The 18,067-nt window shown below is 47.3% G+C and overlaps 1 protein-coding gene across 3 annotated transcripts in view; it reads right to left on the bottom strand.

Moving 5' to 3' along the window:
• Positions 1-18,067, bottom strand: part of LYZ (lysozyme) — a 46,714-nt gene that overhangs the window by 21,346 nt on the left and 7,301 nt on the right. The gene's annotated exons all lie outside the window — the stretch shown is intronic.

The raw sequence follows: 18,067 nt of genomic DNA on the forward strand, positions 1-18,067 counted from the left end.
ACTACTTGTTAAGAAATGTGTGGTTTTCTGTTACTCAAAGAAAAACATACATTGTTTCGTTTCCTCATTCATCTATCAACCATTAGATGTTAACAAAGCACTGCAGAAGTTTACAAAATGGGAGGTGTAAATATATATCTCTAGTCCCATTTGTGCCAGTGTAATTCCAGGTCCAGCACTGTCTCCATTATAAATCACAGGTTCTTCCTTGATGGGGAGAGGAGCCATTTTTGGAGCCACAAGATTTTTCCTACTTTCACATTTTCTTCTCAACCTGCTATCCAAAAGACATTGGCGTCCTAGGCCCAGATGCTCAAAGGTATTTAGGTGCCTAACTCCCATTGAAATCTATCCTGGGCTGGAGGTTGCTCTCCCCAGAAGCCATCAGCACCAGTGCAGCCAGAAGCATTGCTGGTACAAGATGCTTTTCCCTTTCCTCAAGTCTCCGTTGTCAAAGTCAGATTCAGGACTCACATAATTTGTCAGACCACTCTGTTTATTAGCAAAGCACCTTGCTAATGCACCCAGATGTGAGCCCTTCTCTGAGGTTCAAGATAACTTATTTATACAGCTAAGCCAAAGCCAATTTAACATAGAGACAAAAGAAAGCAGAAACTGATAAATATACATACATATCTTATTTGCATACTAACGTTTACCAATCTCCTAGCTCAGTAGGAGCTCTAAGTTAATTAGTTTGAGGACCCCTTGTCTCACACTCCTTAATGTTTCTCTTCCTGACAAACTGTATTTCAACAAACCCTTCAGGTAGCATTTCTTTAATGAATTATAATTTCAATATAATTCATTCTTAATTCATTCTACTTTCACAATCCCTCCTTTTGGTCAAGCTACGCAATGACCAACAATGACTGGGTTCCACATATCAATCGTTCTTTATCTCTTTGTTCATCAGTGATATTTAAAATCATCAAATTAGCACTCTGGTTTGGGGCAGCTATCTGTGTAGCATGCCTGACACAATTTTGGGTACAACAGGAAAGTAACTGAAAGCATACAAAAATTATTAGGATTCCAAACAGGAGAGTTAGGGCTCCCTGAAACAACCAGTTTCCTATGCCAGAGAAATTGAAAAGGTTACTTAGCCACTTCCATAAAGAACTTGGCTCTTCGTGGGGAAGATATGCGATTTGTTCTAAGTGGCTAGCACGATCTATTACCTCATTGGTGTTGTCTGGTATATATACACAGCAGTCTTTTCCAATGAGAGCACAAGTCCCTCCTTTTGCCGCCAGCACTATGTCCAATGCCTGACGGTTTTGGAGGGCCATCTGTCGGATTGCCCCTGTTTCTTTGGCCAGGGCTCTTAAACTTTCTCCGGTTTCATTTGTCATTATTTCAACTACTGCTTGTAACCTTAGGAGCCTTTTTGCAAGGTGTATTACTCCCCCTAATGGTATTAAGGAACTGCCAATGGCCTCGTCCCAGGTTAAGGGGCTTATGTTATTTACGTGCCGTTGGGCATCTGTTAAGTCCCTTCTTTTTCGCCTGAAATTGCGGAGGCGTTCTTGAGGGAAGGTTCCTAGCACTCGGAATTGTGGGAAGAGTCGGGCAGGATAACAGGTTCCTGACCAATTAGCTGTTAGTTCAGTATAAGCTCTGGTCCCACACACCCAGTGATGGCCTATTAAGGCCGGGAAGGGTCGGTTGCACCCCTTTGTCATATAGGTGTTTGCAAAGGAGGAGTAGTATCCCCCTAAGGGTACAGGGTAATTCTCCTTACGAGGAGTGGTATTATTTGCATGACATTGAAAGATTGTATTGTTTTCACTAAGGTTACTGTAGGGGGAACATGGGATTGATTTCTCTGTTTGATCCCAGGTTGAGAAAAAATTCATATCTCCATACCCGGCCCGCCACTTTTTAGTTTTGTTTGAATAATCCCATACACCATTGGCCACAATATGCTGAAGGCAACGGCTTTTCCCCTGATCCAGCCCTGTCCCATTACACACCCAACCCCAATGACCTTTTCCCTCCACCACACTTATCCATTTAGTTGCATTTATTCCCACCACTTCCCAAGTGTCATTGCTGATCCATATTTTGTTAAACGGACGAGGCCCTCCAGTGAGGTCTGGGGACTTGAGTGGGATAGCCAGGACAGGAACACCAGTTTGAGAGTGGGCTGGGATGTGGCTGCAGACCCAGCAATTAGAAATATTAAGGGTCTGAGCTATCCACACCTGCTGCTGGATAAAATAATTGTCATTGTGGTCTCCCCAGACCGTAAGATACCAGCAGCCGAGGAACAGCGTCTGCTTCTGGCAACCCTTACGAGAGCGTAGATTGTAAGGTATTGCTGACTGTTCCTCTACGTCTTCTTGTGGAGTCAAAATTGACTCTGTGTTGTCCTGAGGTGACGATTGGTTCTCTGGGGATGGTGCCTTTTTATACTGTGAAGCATGTATCCACGCTGCGATGCCAGATAGTTTAACAGCCGTCTGTGTAGTAAGCAGTACCTGATGAGGACCCTTCCACCGGGGCTCCAAGGCGTGCTTTCGATGATGGTGCCGTACGTAGACCCAATCACCTGGCTCGAGGTTGTGGCAAGCGTCGGAGGTGGGTTCCGTGGGCCAGGTGACTCGAACCTGTGAATGGAAGTGACTTACAGCTTGTATTAGTCCCTTGCAATACTGAAGGAGCGCACTGTGAGTCAAGTTCAAATCTGGAACGGGAGTAATGGTAGTCATAGCTCGCATAGGGCGTCCCATAACAATTTCAAAGGGACTTAATTTATGCCTTTGGGATGGAGTGGATCTCATGTCCATAAGGGCTAATGGTAAGGCTACTGGACAGCTTAATCCTGTAGAGTCACAAATTTTAGCAAGCTTATTCTTAAGTACACCATTTCATCTTTCAACTGCACCTGCACTCTGTGGGTGGCAGGGACAGTGCAACAGGTGTTTGATATGCAATATACGGTTCAGGTGTTGAATAAAGTTGTCCAGTAAAATGTGTACCCCGATCACTGGACAGAGTAGCAGGAATTCCCTTGGCAGGCATAATATGATTTAACAAACATTTGGCAACAGACAGTGAGTCAGCCTTGCGACAAGGAAAGGCTTCAATCCAACCGGAGAATAAACATACCATAACCAATATAAATTCATATTGTTGACACTTAGGCATTTGTGCAAGAATGGTGCTTGAGGCAGGCCCCGGAACCCCTGGGCCACTTTTACAGGTTTACCAATATTATGGCTTTGGCAAATGGTACAGGCTGCACAGTGGTGGGCTGCAAAAGAGCTAAAATGGGGGGCCCACCATCCTGTCTTAGTTACAGCAGAGACCATTCCCTCCTTTCCGACATGCGAAACACCGTGTAGCAGGGCGGCCAGAGACGGGTAGAGTGAAAAGGGGGCTACAAAGGCGCCAGTAGGCGAGCGCCAAAAGGAATCGGGATGTAGAGAGCAACCCTGGGCAACCCAGGATTCTTTCTCGGTTTCTGGGGCAGAGTCTTGGAGCAGGGTGAGGTCAGTGAGGGACCAGGAGGGTAAGAGGAGAGCGGAGAACAAGGGAATCAGACATTTCGACTAGGCACGCTGCAGCAGCCACAGCACGCAGGCAGGGGGGTAAGCCTTGGGCAACAGGGTCTAAAGTGGCAGAGAAATAAGCCACTGGGCGGTTCTTTTCTCCGTGCATCTGAGTGAGAACTCCAAGCGCACACCCAGATTGTTCGTGCCAAAAAAGGGTAAAAGGCTTAGAATAGTCAGGCAGCCCTAAGGCAGGGGCAGAAGCCAACCCCTGTTTGAGGGAAACAAAGGCAGAATTGGCCTCAGGGGGCCACGGCATGGGGTCAGGCACAGAGAATCGAGTGAGTTCCTGGAGAGGTTTTGCAAGGGAGGCATATTGGGGAATCCATTGCCTGCAAAATCCAGCCATGCCTAAAAACTTTCGGACCTGGCGTGGGGAGCGGGGTCGGGGAAAGCTAAGGATAGCTTGGACGCGGGTGGGACAAAGTGCACGGGAACCCTGGGAGAGGAGAAAGCCAAGGTATGTGACAGAAGCTTGGCAGAGTTGTAGTTTAGAGCGAGAAGCTTTGTGACCCTTATTTGCTAGGGCAGTAAGGAGCACTAAAGAGTCAGTTTCAGAGGCAGACAATGAAGGAGAACAGAGGAGTAGATCATCTACATATTGGACTAGTGTGGACCTGGACAGGAAAACAAGGTCAGCAAGGTCTCGGGCTAATGCCTGGGAAAAATATGATGGGCTTTCAGTATACCCCTGGGGCAGTGTGGTCCATGTGTACTGTTGCCCCTTGTAAGAAAAGGCAAACAGGAACTGGGAGTCAGGGTGAACCAGGACAGAAAAGAAAGAAGAGCACAAATCAACAACAGTAAAATGAGTTGCATCTGGGATAGAAGCCAGAATCTTTGAGAGAGGCACGTTTTGATTCTGTCCACCTATGATTTGCCTCTTCCCACCACTGCATGAAACAATCAACCTCTCCTTTTGCCAATTTAGTTGTAGGTTGGCTGAGTTTGTCTTTTAGGACGTCTACTCGGTCTTTGTCCCAAGATCCTAACAGTGGCCACTGAATTTTGGGATTCTCCTGAGTTAGCCTTTTGCATTCCCATACACATCTTCCCCCCCCTCCTCCCAAGGTCAGCCTTTTGAAGCCATCCCCCACCCATGTCATGAGGTTTTCTGTTCATTAAAACACAACAATGCTAGCAACAAGACAAACACCACAGACAAACAACACAAAACATAGATCCATGGTATTCTGAGTTATTCTTCCGCTGGCGCCAGCTTGCTTATAGAGTCTAAAAACAAAAGAAACAGTTTCCACCCCCCTGGTGGGGACAGATTATTGCTTAATAATAATAATACCACTTTCTTTTACAAATTTCCTTCCTAATTGCAGGAAAAACAGGAATTGCCCCCACATTTTCCTGTTTTTGTTCTATAGGCAGGCCAGGTTTCAATGGCTTTTATCTTTTAAGGGTTATGGGGAAATTATCCCACTGTTTAGTCATTAAATCCCTGAGTTTTCCTTCTTATACAGCAGACCAAGTTTATAATGTTTTTCCTGCTGTGTTAAGCTTTAAGTTTTATTTACAGGTCATAACTGAGAAGCATCATTACCATATGACCTTAAAGGGTTTTTCCAAAAATCATACACAATATACGTTGTTACAGGGATACTTATTATCATTAAATTTATTAAAATTCTCTTGTTATGCCATGCCTTTTATTTAGACAATTTGTTTGCTGACCAGGTGTGTCCTTTATCTGCAGCTCCTTTGTGCTGCTAGTTCTTTCCTTCCTTTATCATTTAGGTAATTTGCATTTTCACAGACACTTCCTGCTTTTGGATTTAAAGCCATCAGCAGCTCAGAGACTCTATCTTAAAAGGGACACAATCAACTTTCACCAGAGTTTTGATTACTTTTAACTCTGCTTCCAAAACACACAGCAATCTGAAAAAGAAAACCCAACCTATTGTGGCTCCCTTTGGAGCCCTAATAGCATTTTAATTAAGTAGCATGGTATGTTTGCATTTCTTTTGCCCCTTCTACAATATACCCTGCACATGTTCTGGGGCAAATGCACATTCCTTCCATCGTTTAACTTTTATAACATTATCCAGATCCATTTTTACATAAGGTGTAACTATTTCTTTTTTTGCTTAGAGTTCTCATGTACCTTTATCAAAGTGACAGTCTGATTACTCAGAGCCATTTTAAGACTCAGTGTTTCTAACATTGCTTCTTTTTGTTTTGTGCACCTCACCCCTGCTGTCGCTTCAGAGGGGCACTGTCTTTTTTAAATTTCGTATTTATTTATTTTTTTTACTACAGCTCTCATCTGCTATTTTGTTACAAAAACAAACAAACAAAAACCAACCAACCAAACAAAAAGAATCCAATTTTTTTTTTCTGATTTTGACTGCCCTGCTGCAGCCACAACTTAATAACATTTTAAATTTTGTAAAGCATTGAGTTACATTTTAAAGGTTAAATGCCAAATCCCAAAGCCAAACAACACTAATTACCTGTGTCTAGCAAAAAGGTCTGTCAGTTTTGCAACTTTGAATTAAAGAGTCAAATGGATTTTAGTGGCATTATTTAAAACAAAAACAAAACCAATTGGTCCTTAGAACTTTACATATTTACACACACACAGATAGATACATACACATTTTCTTTTCCTTAACATCCCTTCCACACTGCTCTGGTTTTTTTTTGTTTTTTTTTTTACATCTTACATTCCCTTTTTACATTTGAGGCAGTTAAGTTCCAATAGAATCCCCTTATGTTCTTTTAGCAAATTTGACTAAATTGTCCAGTCAAATGATTTTAATCAGATAGTTTATTTTTGCCTGGCTAATTTACAGACATTCCTTTGGAAAAGAGCCCATTTTTCCTTCAGAATGGCTGCAAAGAAACCAAGAATGCTCTTTCTCTAACACTTTTCCTTTTTAACATTTTCACAAAGTTTTGCTGCTTAATTCCCTCCAGCCTCTGCAGAGTTAACCTTTTTACTCTCTTTTCTCTTTGTAATTATGCCTGGGGGTGCCATACATAGGACCTTCTCCCCCTTTACCTGCGTCCCTCCAGCCTCTGCAGAGTTAACTTTTTCACTCTCTTTTTGAATTCTTGGAGTGCCTCTTTCACTATTTTCAGCTGGCTTTGGGTATTTGTAGCCAGCACTTTCCAATTGTCTGCTCCCTTTTCCGTTTGTGCCTTTTCCTCTTTACATGAAGACAAGCGGAGGTAAGAATCCTTACATGCCTCCCACAACAACCAAATTGCTGCTGCATCTCTTTTGGCAGGACTAGAAGGTTTGTATATGAGGATATACTGAGCCAGTCTATCCTCTAGGTCCGAAATAGTGCAGACATCAGCTAGGGCTTGTTTAGTCCAAGGACTGTGCCCAAATTTTTGAAGGATTTGTTTAAAAGGTGTAGTTTCTTTAACAAAAGGTGAGGTTGGAGTTCCTTCTGACTCCATTCCTCCCTCTGGTACTGGTTACCCTGTTTTCTTTTTAACATGGATATTTCAATCTCTTTGTCAGTGCTGGTATTATTTAGCAAGTGACACAGCCTAGATTCTGAAATCATAGCTTAATCTATGCGTTTTTCCCCTGCTACCTTCCCGGAGGCCAGCAGGTCCCCTGCTACCTTCCCGGAGGCCAGCAGGTCTGGTTTAATCTGTTTTCCCTGCTACCTTCTCAGAGGCCAGCAGGTCCCCTGCTACCTTCCCGGAGGCCAGCAGGTCTGGTTAACCTAATAGAAATGCCTAGCTTAATAGAGCTGGTGGTGTGCACACCAATATTTACAATAACTGAGGTTTTTTACCAATATTCCCCCTTTCCCAATTCTCCACCAAAATGTTGTACCAATAAATTAAAAACCAGCAGGATTTTATTAAAGGTGAAAAGGCAAAATACCACATTTATTGTGAATACAGAAAGAATCATAGTAAGCAGTTAGTTATAGCTATAACATTCCATTCAATCTCATATTTATTCACACATTCATTCATACACACACACACACACACACACACAGGTTCTGCAAGGTTGTTATCATAGTTACCAGCCTTAGCCCTGGTCTACTGTAGGACTTTAGGTCGAATTTAGCAGCGTTAAATCGATGTAAACCTGCACCCGTCCACACGATGAAGCCCTTTATTTCGACTTAAAGGGCTCTTAAAATCGATTTCCTTACTCCACCCCTGACAAGTGGACTAGCGCTTAAATCGGCTTTGCCGGCTCGAATTTGGGGTACTGTGGACACAATTCGATGGTATTGGCCTCCGGGAGCTATCCCATAGTGCTCCATTGTGACCGCTCTGGACAGCACTCTCAACTCAGATGCACTGGCCAGGTAGACAGGAAAAGAACCGCGAACTTTTGAATCTCATTTCCTGTTTGGCCAGCGTGGCAAGCTGCATGTGACCATGCAGAGCTCATCAGCAGAGGTGACCATGATGGAGTCCCAGAATCGCAAAAGAGCTCCAGCATGGACCGAACGGGAGGTACGGGATCTGATCGCTGTGTGGGGAGAGGAATCCGTGCTATCAGAACTCTGTTCCAGTTTTCGAAATGCCAAAACCTTTGTCAAAATCTCCCAGGGCATGAAGGACAGAGGCCATAACAGGGATCCGAAGCAGTGCCGCATGGAACTTAAGGAGCTGAGGCAAGCCTACCAGAAAACCAGAGGGGCGAATGGCCGCTCCGGGTCAGAGCCCCAAACATGCCGCTTCTATGATGAGCTGCATGCCATTTTAGGGGGTTCAGCCACCACTACCCCAACCGTGTTGTTTGACTCCTTCAATGGAGATGGAGGCAACACGGAAGCAGGTTTTGGGGACGAAGAACATGATGATGATGAGGAGGAGGTTGTAGATAGCTCACAGCAAGCAAGCGGAGAAACCGGTTTTCCCGACAACCAGGAACTGTTTCTCACCCTGGACCTGGAGCCAGTACCCCCCGAACCCACCCAAGGCTGCCTCCTGGACCCGGCAGGCAGAGAAGGGACCTCCGGTGAGTGTACCTTTTAAAATACTATACATGGTTTAAAAGCAAGCATGTGAAAGGATTAATTTGCCCTGGCATTCGCGGCTCTCCTGGATGTACTCCCAAAGCCTTTGCAAAAGGTTTCTCGGGAGGGCAGCCTTATTGCGTCCTTCATGGTAGGACACTTTACCACTCCAGGCCAGTAACACGTACTTGGGAATCATTGTACAACAAAGCATTGCAGTGTATGTTTGCTGGCGTTCAAACAACATCCGTTCTTTATCTCTCTGTGTTATCCTCAGGAGAGTGAGATATCATTCATGGTCTCCTGGTTGAAATAGGATGCTTTTCTTCAGGGGACATTCAGAGGAGCCAGTTCCTGCTGTTTGCCTGCGGCTGAACAGAAATGTTCCCTGCTGTTGGCCACGGGGAGGAGGGAGGGTTGAGGGGGTAGCCACGCGGTTGGGGGAGGCAAAATGCGACCTTGTAACGAAAGCACATGTGCTATGTATGTAATGTTAACAGCAAGGTTTACCCTGAAAGAGTGTAGCCACTGTTTTATAAAATGTGTCTTTTTAAATACCGCTGTCCCTTTTTTTTTCTCCACCAGCTGCATGTGTTTCAATGATCACAGGATCTTCTCCTTCCCAGAGGCTAGTGAAGATTAGAAAGAAAAAAAAATGCACTTGAGATGAAATGTTCTCCGAGCTCATGCTGTCCTCCCACACTGACAGAGCACAGATGAATGCATGGAGGCAAATAATGTCAGAGTGCAGGAAAGCACAAAATGACCGGGAGGAGAGGTGGCGGGCTGAAGAGAGTAAGTGGCGGGCTGAAGACAGGGCTGAAGCTCAAATGTGGTGGCAGCGTGATGAGAGGAGGCAGGATTCAATGCTGAGGCTGCTGGAGGACCAAACCAGTATGCTCCAGTGTATGGTTGAGCTGCAGCAAAGGCAGCTGGAGCACAGACTGCCATTACAGCCCCTGTGTTACCATCCGCCCTCCTCCCCAAGTTCCATAGCCTCCACACCCAGATGCCCAAGAACGCGGTGGGGGGGCCACCGGCCAACCAGCCACTCCGCCACAGAGGATTGCCCCAAAAAAAGAAGGCTGGCATTCAATAAATTTTAAAGTTGTAAACTTTTAAAGTGCTGTGTGGCGTTTTCCTTCCCTCCTCCACCACCCCTCCTGGGCTACCTTGGTAGTCATCCCCCTATTTGTGTGATGAATGAATAAAGAATGCATGAATGTGAAGCAACAATGACTTTATTGCTTCTGCAAGCAGTGATCGAAGGGAGGAGGGGAGGGTGGTTAGCTTACAGGGAAGTAGAGTGAACCAAGGGGCGGGGGGGTTTCATCAAGGAGAAACAAACAGAACTTTCACACTGTAGCCTGGCCAGTCATGAAACTGGTTTTCAAAGCTTCTCTGATGCGTACCGCGCACTCCTGTGCTCTTCTAACCGCCCTGGTGTCTGGCTGCATGTAACCAGCAGGCAGGCGATTTGCCTCAACCTCCCACCCCGCCATAAACGTCTCCCCCTTACTCTCACAGATATTGTGGCGCACACAGCAAGCAGTAATAACAGTGGGAATATTGGTTTCGTTGAGGTCTAAGCGAGTCAGTAAACTGCGCCAGCGCGCCTTTAAACGTCCAAATGCACATTCTACCACCATTCTGCACTTGCTCAGCCTGTAGTTGAACAGCTCCTGACTACTGTCCAGGCTGCCTGTGTACGGCTTCATGAGCCATGGCATTAAGGGGTAGGCTGGGTCCCCAAGGATAACTATAGGCATTTCAACATCCCCAACAGTTATTTTCTGGTCTGGGAATAAAGTCCCTTCCTGCAGCTTTTGAAACAGACCAGAGTTCCTGAAGATGCGAGCGTCATGTACCTTTCCCGGCCATCCTACGTTGATGTTGGTGAAACGTCCCTTATGATCCACCAGAGCTTGCAGCACTATTGAAAAGTACCCCTTGCGGTTTATGTACTCAGCGGCTTGGTGCTCTGGTGCCAAGATAGGGATATGGGTTCCGTCTATGGCCCCACCACAGTTAGGGAATCCCATTGCAGCAAAGCCATCAACTATGACCTGCACATTTCCCAGGGTCACTACCCTTGATATCAGCAGATCTTTGATTGCGTGGGCTACTTGCATCACGGCAGCCCCAACAGTAGATTTGCCCACTCCAAATTGATTCCCAACTGACCGGTAGCTGTCTGGCGTTGCAAGCTTCCACAGGGCTATCGCCACTCGCTTCTCAACTGTGAGGGCTGCTCTCATCTTGGTATTCATGCGCTTCAGGGCAGGGGAAAGCAAGTCACAAAGTTCCATGAAAGTGCCCTTACGCATGCGAAAGTTTCGCAGCCACTGGGAATCGTCCCAGACCTGCAACACTATGCGGTCCCACCAGTCTGTGCTTGTTTCCCGAGCCCAGAATCGGCGTTCCACAGCATAAACCTGCCCCATTAGCACCATGATGCATGCATTGGCAGGGCCCATGCTTTCAGAGAAATCTGTGTCCATGTCCTGATCACTCACGCGAGCGCACTGACGTCGCCTACTTGCCCGGTATCGCTTTGCCAGGTTCTGGTGCTGCATATACTGCTGGATAATGCGTGTGGTGTTTAATGTGCTCCTAATTGCCAAAGTGAGCTGAGCGGCCTCCATGCTTGCCTTGGTATGGCGTCCGCACAGAAAAAAGGCACGGAAGGATTGTCTGCCGTTGCTCTGACGGAGGGAGGGGCGACTGACGACACGGCTTACAGGGTTGGCTTCAGGGAGCTAAAAGCAACAAAGGGGGTGGCTTTACATCAAGGAGTATTTCAGGTAGGACTTCACGGAGGGTTCCAATAAGAAATAGTGCACCTAAGTTATTGTTCTTATTGGAACAAGGAGGTTAGTCTGGCCTCTGATTGATACATGGCTAGATTTACTTCGCTGCACCTTCTCTGTGAGTGACTGCAGTGTGACCTAGAGGAATGAGTCCCCTAGATGGGGGAGGAGGCAAATGAGTACAAAACAAATCTGGTCTATTTCTTGTTTTGATCCACTCCATCTATCTTTTACATCTTTGGCTGGCAGCAGATGGTGCAGAAGGACTGCATGCCATCCTCATCTCTTGCCTGCCCAGCAGAAGATGATGCAATAGGACTGCTAGCAATCCATATCGCCTGCCTGCTCACCATAAGATGGTTCAATAGGACTGACTGCAGGACTAAAGAGAACGACCTGGTCAAGTCACTCCAAATTTAGTCCCTGCGCCCATGTCTGCCCAGGCGCTCCCAGCCGATGTGGCCAGGAGCACCTCGGACATGACGATGACGGCTACCAGTCATATTGCATTGTCTGCTGCCAGAAGGCAATGGGTTGCTGCTACTGTGTAGCAATGCAGTACCATGTCTGCCAGCACCCAGGAGACATAGGGTGACGGTTACCTGAGCGGGCTCCATGCTTGCCGTGGTATGGCGTCTGCACAGGTAGCTCAGGAAAAAAGGCACGAAACGATTGTCTGCCCTTGCTTTCACGGAGGGAGGGAGGGAAGGGGGGCCTGACGATATGTACCCAGAACCCCCGGCGACAATGTTTTAGCCCCATCAGAGTGCTCCATTGTGACTGCTCTGGACAGCACTCTCAACTGAGATGCACGATTGTTTGCCGTTGCTCTGACGCAGGGAGGGGCGACTGAGGACACGGCTTACAGGGTTGGCTTCAGGGAGCTAAAATCAACAAAGGGGGTGGCTTTACATCAAGGAGGGTTCCAATAAGAAATGGTGCACCTAACTTATTGTTCTTATTGGAACAAGGAGGTTAGCCTGGCCTCTGATTGATACATGGCTAGATTTACCTCACTGCACCTTCTCTGTGAGTGACTACAGTGTGACCTAGAGGAATGAGTCCCCTAGACAGGGGAGGGGGGAAGCAAATGAGTACAAAACAAATCTGGTCTATTTCTTGTTTTGATCCACTCCATCTATCTTTTACATCTTTGGCTGCCAGCAGACGGTGCAGAAGGACTGCATGCCATCCACATCTCATGGCTGCTCGGCAGAAGATGGTACAGTACGACTGCTAGCCATCCTCATCTCTTGCCTGCCCGGCAGAAGATGGTACAATACGACTGCTAGCCATCCTCATCTCTTGCCTGCCCGGCAGAAGATGGTACAATACGACTGCTAGCCATCCTCATCTCTTGCCTGCCCGGCAGAAGATGGTACAGTACGACTGCTAGCAATCCGTATTGCCTGCTTGCTCACCATAAGACGGTTCAATAGGACTGACTGCAGGACTAAAGAGAATGACCTGGTCAAGTCACTCCAAATTTAGTCCCTGCGCCCATGTCTGCCCAGGCGCTCCCAGCCGACGTGGCCAGGAGCACCTCGGACATGACGAGGACGGCTACCCGTCGTATTGCACCATCTGCTGCCAGAAGGCAAGGGGTTGATACTGCTGTGTAGCAATGCCGTACCGCATCTGCCAGCACCCAGGAGACATACGGTGACGGTTACCTGAGCGGGCTCCATGCTTGCCGTGGTATGGCGTCTGCACAGGTAACTCAGGAAAAAAGGCACGAAACGATTGTCTGCCCTTGCTTTCACGGAGGGAGGGAGGGAACGGGGGCCTGACGATATGTACCCAGAACCACCCGCGACAATGTTTTAGCCCCATCAGGCATTGGGATCTCAACCCAGAATTCCAATGGGCAGCGGAGACTGCGGGAACTGTGGGATAGCTATCCACAGTGCAATGCTCCGGAAGTCGACTCTAGCCTCGGTACTGTGGAAGCACTCCGCCGAGTTAATGCACTTAATGCACTTAGAGCATTTTCTGTGGGGACACACACACTCGAATATATAAAACCGATTTCTAAAAAACCGACTTCTATAAATTTGACCTTATTCCGTAGTGTAGACATACCCTTAGAGTTGCTCATGCCAAGCCACTGGCCAGGTGGCCTGGACATGAGGAGGGACCAGGGCCTTGTCAGATGCTCATCTGATGCTCCTGGAAGTTGGTTTGCAGAATCAGACCCCCCAAAGTTCTCACTTTCTAGAGTCCATTTTTATAGGAGTTTCTTCCTATGCCAGTCTATGGGAATTGCTTCATCATGCTGTTGCTGAATCAATCAGCAGATGGCACATTCCTGACGGCTCTGTGCTGCTAGATGTTATCTTGTTCTTTGGTTCTCCCATTCTTGAGGCTGTTGGGTGGATTCCAGTCTGCCCTCCGGGGGTCCTCTGGTTATTTCCACTTGACGCCTTCTTCAGCCGATCAACATTGTGTTCTTAGGCTGGCACCTCCCTGATCATTCAGTTATTATCCACACACATCCTCTATCTCTATTTTAATCACAATTGTTAATACAACAAAAGGGCGGGGAGTCTCTGGGTGCTGTTTCTGTTGTTAGAGTATTGCTTTGAGTCTCTCTCTCTGTGAATTCAGACTCTGTCTTAGAATGTACTAACGCAATTAGCAGCTTGCAAGTTTCACACATAGAGGGAGAGAAACAGTACCAAAAACCAAGAGACCTCTTAATTAGTAATACCCTGGAATTTAAACTGTGGGGAATCAAACTCATTTGTGATTTTAATACAGAACTTCTTTAATATGATCCAACATTCTGTTAAAAGGAGCAACAGGGAACTAAGAATATTATAAAGACAAGGAATCATGGATACATAAAAACTGTTAAAGTGGGTGTTGGAGAGCAAGCAACAGCAGGCCGTCCAACATCAGCTGCAACAGGAGCAGATGCTGCAGCAGATTGCAGTCCAGCAGAAGCAAGAACAGCAGCAGTTGCAGATATGAGAACTGGCAGTCCAGCACCAGGCACAACAGAAGCATCTGGTCCTACAGCTGGCAACACTAATAAAGCCCATAGGGCATCTAATACCACAGCGCTTGGGCCAGGCAGAGACAACTTCCCTGCAGGACTATCCATAAGGCTTATGAAGGTGGGCCCTGGGAATGACCCTTAGGCCTTCCTGGTTACCTTTGAGTGGGTAGCCAATGTGGCATGCTGATCAACAGAGCACTGGGCTACCTGGGTGGCCCTATACTTGACTGGCTCCATGCAAGCAGCATACCGAAGCCTGGACCCCATGGACATGCTAGACTACGCCAGAGTGAAGGAGGTCATAGTCAACCAACTGGGAATCAACTCCAAGACATACAGACAGAGGTTTCGAAAGGAGGCGTTTACCCTCCCAGACCCTGGCCATGAGTAGTGACCCAACATCTATGGGACCATTGCTGGTGCTGGCTGAACCCAGAGAAAGAGATGGAGGTTCAAGTGGCAGAGATGATAATGATAGAACAATTCACCCAGATTCTCCCGACCAGGGGAAGAGAATGGGTGAAGTGCCATCAGCTATTGACACTGTTGGACGCGGTGACACTCATGGAAGATTACATGGCCCAGCACTTACATGGAAGACCTGACAACTTGAGCGCTGAGATCCAGAAACCCTGGGAGTAAGCCCCCAAATCCTGGAGGCAGCTGGGCTAGGAAAGAAGACGGGACCACTAGTCAGGCCGACTCCGAAGGAAATACCCCTGGCCAGAGGGAGGAACCTGAGCCACGACGCATCATGAAGGAGAGTCCAAGAGCTGCAGGGAGAGGGGTATGCGCCAACTGGAGGTCCCATGACTACAGAAAAGAACCCGCCAGCAGGGACCCCGAAAGGCCCATGCTTTGAATGTGAACAAGAAGGGCATTTCAGGTGAGAGTGCCTTTTTATGGATTGTAGCTATGGACTGCAAGCCCCCAAGCTTGGAAGAGAGGTCTGGGCAATTTTCTGCTCCCATTGCCTGGGTACCAGACTCAATGGTACCCAGGCAATGGGCCTGGTGGACTCCAGGTTCAGTCAGGCTATTATCTGGACCAGTCTCATAGAATCCCCCGACAAGGCAGGGATACCCATCTACCTCCAGTGTATCCACAGGGATGTGTGACCCTACCTGGCAACCAAGGTATGCCTCGAAGTGAAGGGCTATATGGCGACATGCCCAGTCGGCCTAGTGGACACCTTGGCCCAGCGTTTCTCAAATGCAGCCACTGTGCGGCATGCAGCAACCAGGGGCTTTTCTTGCTGCCACAGCCTCCCTGGGCTGTGGAGGCGGGGCGGGGGGGAGGGAAGTGGCAAAGTAGTGGTCCCTCCCTGTTGCTCCTGGATGCATTACCTTGGTGTTGGTTACTGGGGCTGCTCGCAGGGGTTGGGCCCTGACCTGCTCTGGAGACATCTGGGGCACAGTGCTGGAGGAGCTAGCAGACAGTGAGTTCCCCACCTTCCCAGGGGTGATGGGGCTCAGGCTTTGGGCTTCAGCCCAGGGGTGGTGGGGCAGCAGGCTCTTACCACAAGACTTCAGGCTCCAGCCCTGGGCTCCAGCTGTGCAACAGCCGACCCTAGGCTCCAGCCACCTGGCTTCAGACTCCATCCCGGGCCCTATCCCCCAGCTGTGGGGTGTTGGGATCTGGCCACAGGGCTTCGGGTTCCAACTCCCTGCTGCCTCCCCCAGCCCCCTACCCACTCACCCCATCACCCCTAACCCCCACTGCCTCCCCCAATCCCCCAGGGGCTTAATTTGTCCCCAGGCTTGCTAGGGCTGAGTAAGTCTGCTGTGAAAAGTGATACCTGTATGTTTGTTAATATCACTTTTCACAACAGACTTACTAGCTAGCAATAAATAAATTACAATGATTTGGATGTGTATATGTCCATATTTATTTGGTTTTCCTAAAGCTAATCAAGTATTAGACCGCACTCTAAGGCCACCAAAAAATTTGTCCTGAGAACCCTGGTAGCCCTGGGATGGGACTGGAGGTGATTTGGGGAGATCCTGAAGTGATGGAGCAGCAAACACCCTGTGGAGACCAACCCACGCCCAAAAGTGAGGAGGCTTATGGATCAAGATGAGACAGAGGAACCAGATGAGGGCCCCTCAAACCTGGCAGAGGTGCTGGTGATCCAACCTGCAACTACGGAGACTTTGAACAAGACGGGCAATAACTGATTAATGGAAGATGGGGACTTTGTGTTGGAGCAATGGGAAGACCAGACCCTGAGCCATGCTTGGGAACAAACAGTCACCCCTGAAGGAGAAAGGAAAGGAGGCCCATGGACACCACAAGGGCCTCACTTTGAAGTCCAGAACAAGCGGCTGTACTGGATAGTGAGAGAGACACCCCCCCCCCCGCCCCCCACGCAGGAAACACTGCGTCAGCTACTTGTGCCTAAGAGATTTCTCCGGGAGATACTGTGCCTGACCCACTCAGTGCTGCACTGGACACCTGAGGCACGAGAACACTACAATGGATGGCCCTCAGATTTTTTTGGGTCATGCATCCACCAAGAAATGTGTGAGTTTTGTGCCTCATGCCCTGAGTGTCAACTCACAGGACTCAAAGTGGTGCTGAAGGCCCACATCCTGATCCCTGCAGTGGGAGTACTGTTTGAACGGATAGGGATGGATCTGGTGGGACCCCTGGAGAAAAGCTCATCCAGGTTCTAGTACATACTGGTGATTGTAGACTACATCACCTGGTATCCTGAGGCCATCCCACTGGGTATGATGAAAGTGCCCACCATAGCAGGTGAGCTCATGAAGGTCTTTGCCAGGGTTGGGATCCCAAAAGAAATTCTGTTGGACAGGGGGTCCAGTTTCTCATTCAAGCTGATAAAAGAGCTGCGTGAATTACTTAAGATCCTGGCCCACAAGATGTCTGTATACAATGTTAATACTTCAAATGTCATCTTAAGGCTTCAGAATTAACATCCCACTGAGAACAATGGAGACGTTCACACCTCTCAGAGCTATTGTTTCTGGTTGTGTGCAGATTCTGGAAGGCACCACTGAACTGATTCCCACTGTGCATACTTTTAAGGTATTTTTACTGCCATGAATGCTAGAAAGGGGGTGATGGTGGTTGTTTGTTTGTTTGTTTTTGTTTTTCTTAGGCATTTCGCTAATTATGGAGCAAAATCAGGATCTAGTATTTTCAACACATCCTTCCCTGTGATTTATTATGATCTGTGGTTGCCCTTTCGGTTTAGAGCAGAACAAAATGAAATAAACAAAAGATTTTCTATGAAATAATTTACCAGTTCAGAAAACCCAGTTCAGAATAATAATTTACCAGTTCAGAAAATCCAGAAATGTTTTAGTTTATCAGCATAGGATATTCTTGGAGCAGAAAGTGCATTTTACCAACAGATATTAACACAAACTTGTATCGTGTTATCAAACCAGGCTTTTAAAAAGTGTATTAGTGACACCTACTGGCATGAAAATTTTGTCTTTGCATATTTGCATGTACCAGCTAGAGATATGGATACATTAATATATGATTATTCTAATGATAATCCTTGTGTAAAATTGTAATAAAAATGATCAATACTGCAAATGTTATGGGGAAAATCTGCACCCATTAGGATGGGGCTGAGCAGCGATAATAATATGGCATTTTGGCATCAGCAGCAGCATAGGAAGTTTTGAAGTAACATTTTAAGTTCCCCTCCGTAGTAAAGCTTGTAGGGTAAAGGCCCAGAGATTCCCCGTCAAGCTGAAATATCCTTTT

The sequence above is a fragment of the Chelonia mydas genome, chromosome 1 (assembly GCF_015237465.2).
Source record: "Chelonia mydas isolate rCheMyd1 chromosome 1, rCheMyd1.pri.v2, whole genome shotgun sequence".
NCBI classification, from domain to species: domain Eukaryota; kingdom Metazoa; phylum Chordata; order Testudines; family Cheloniidae; genus Chelonia; species Chelonia mydas.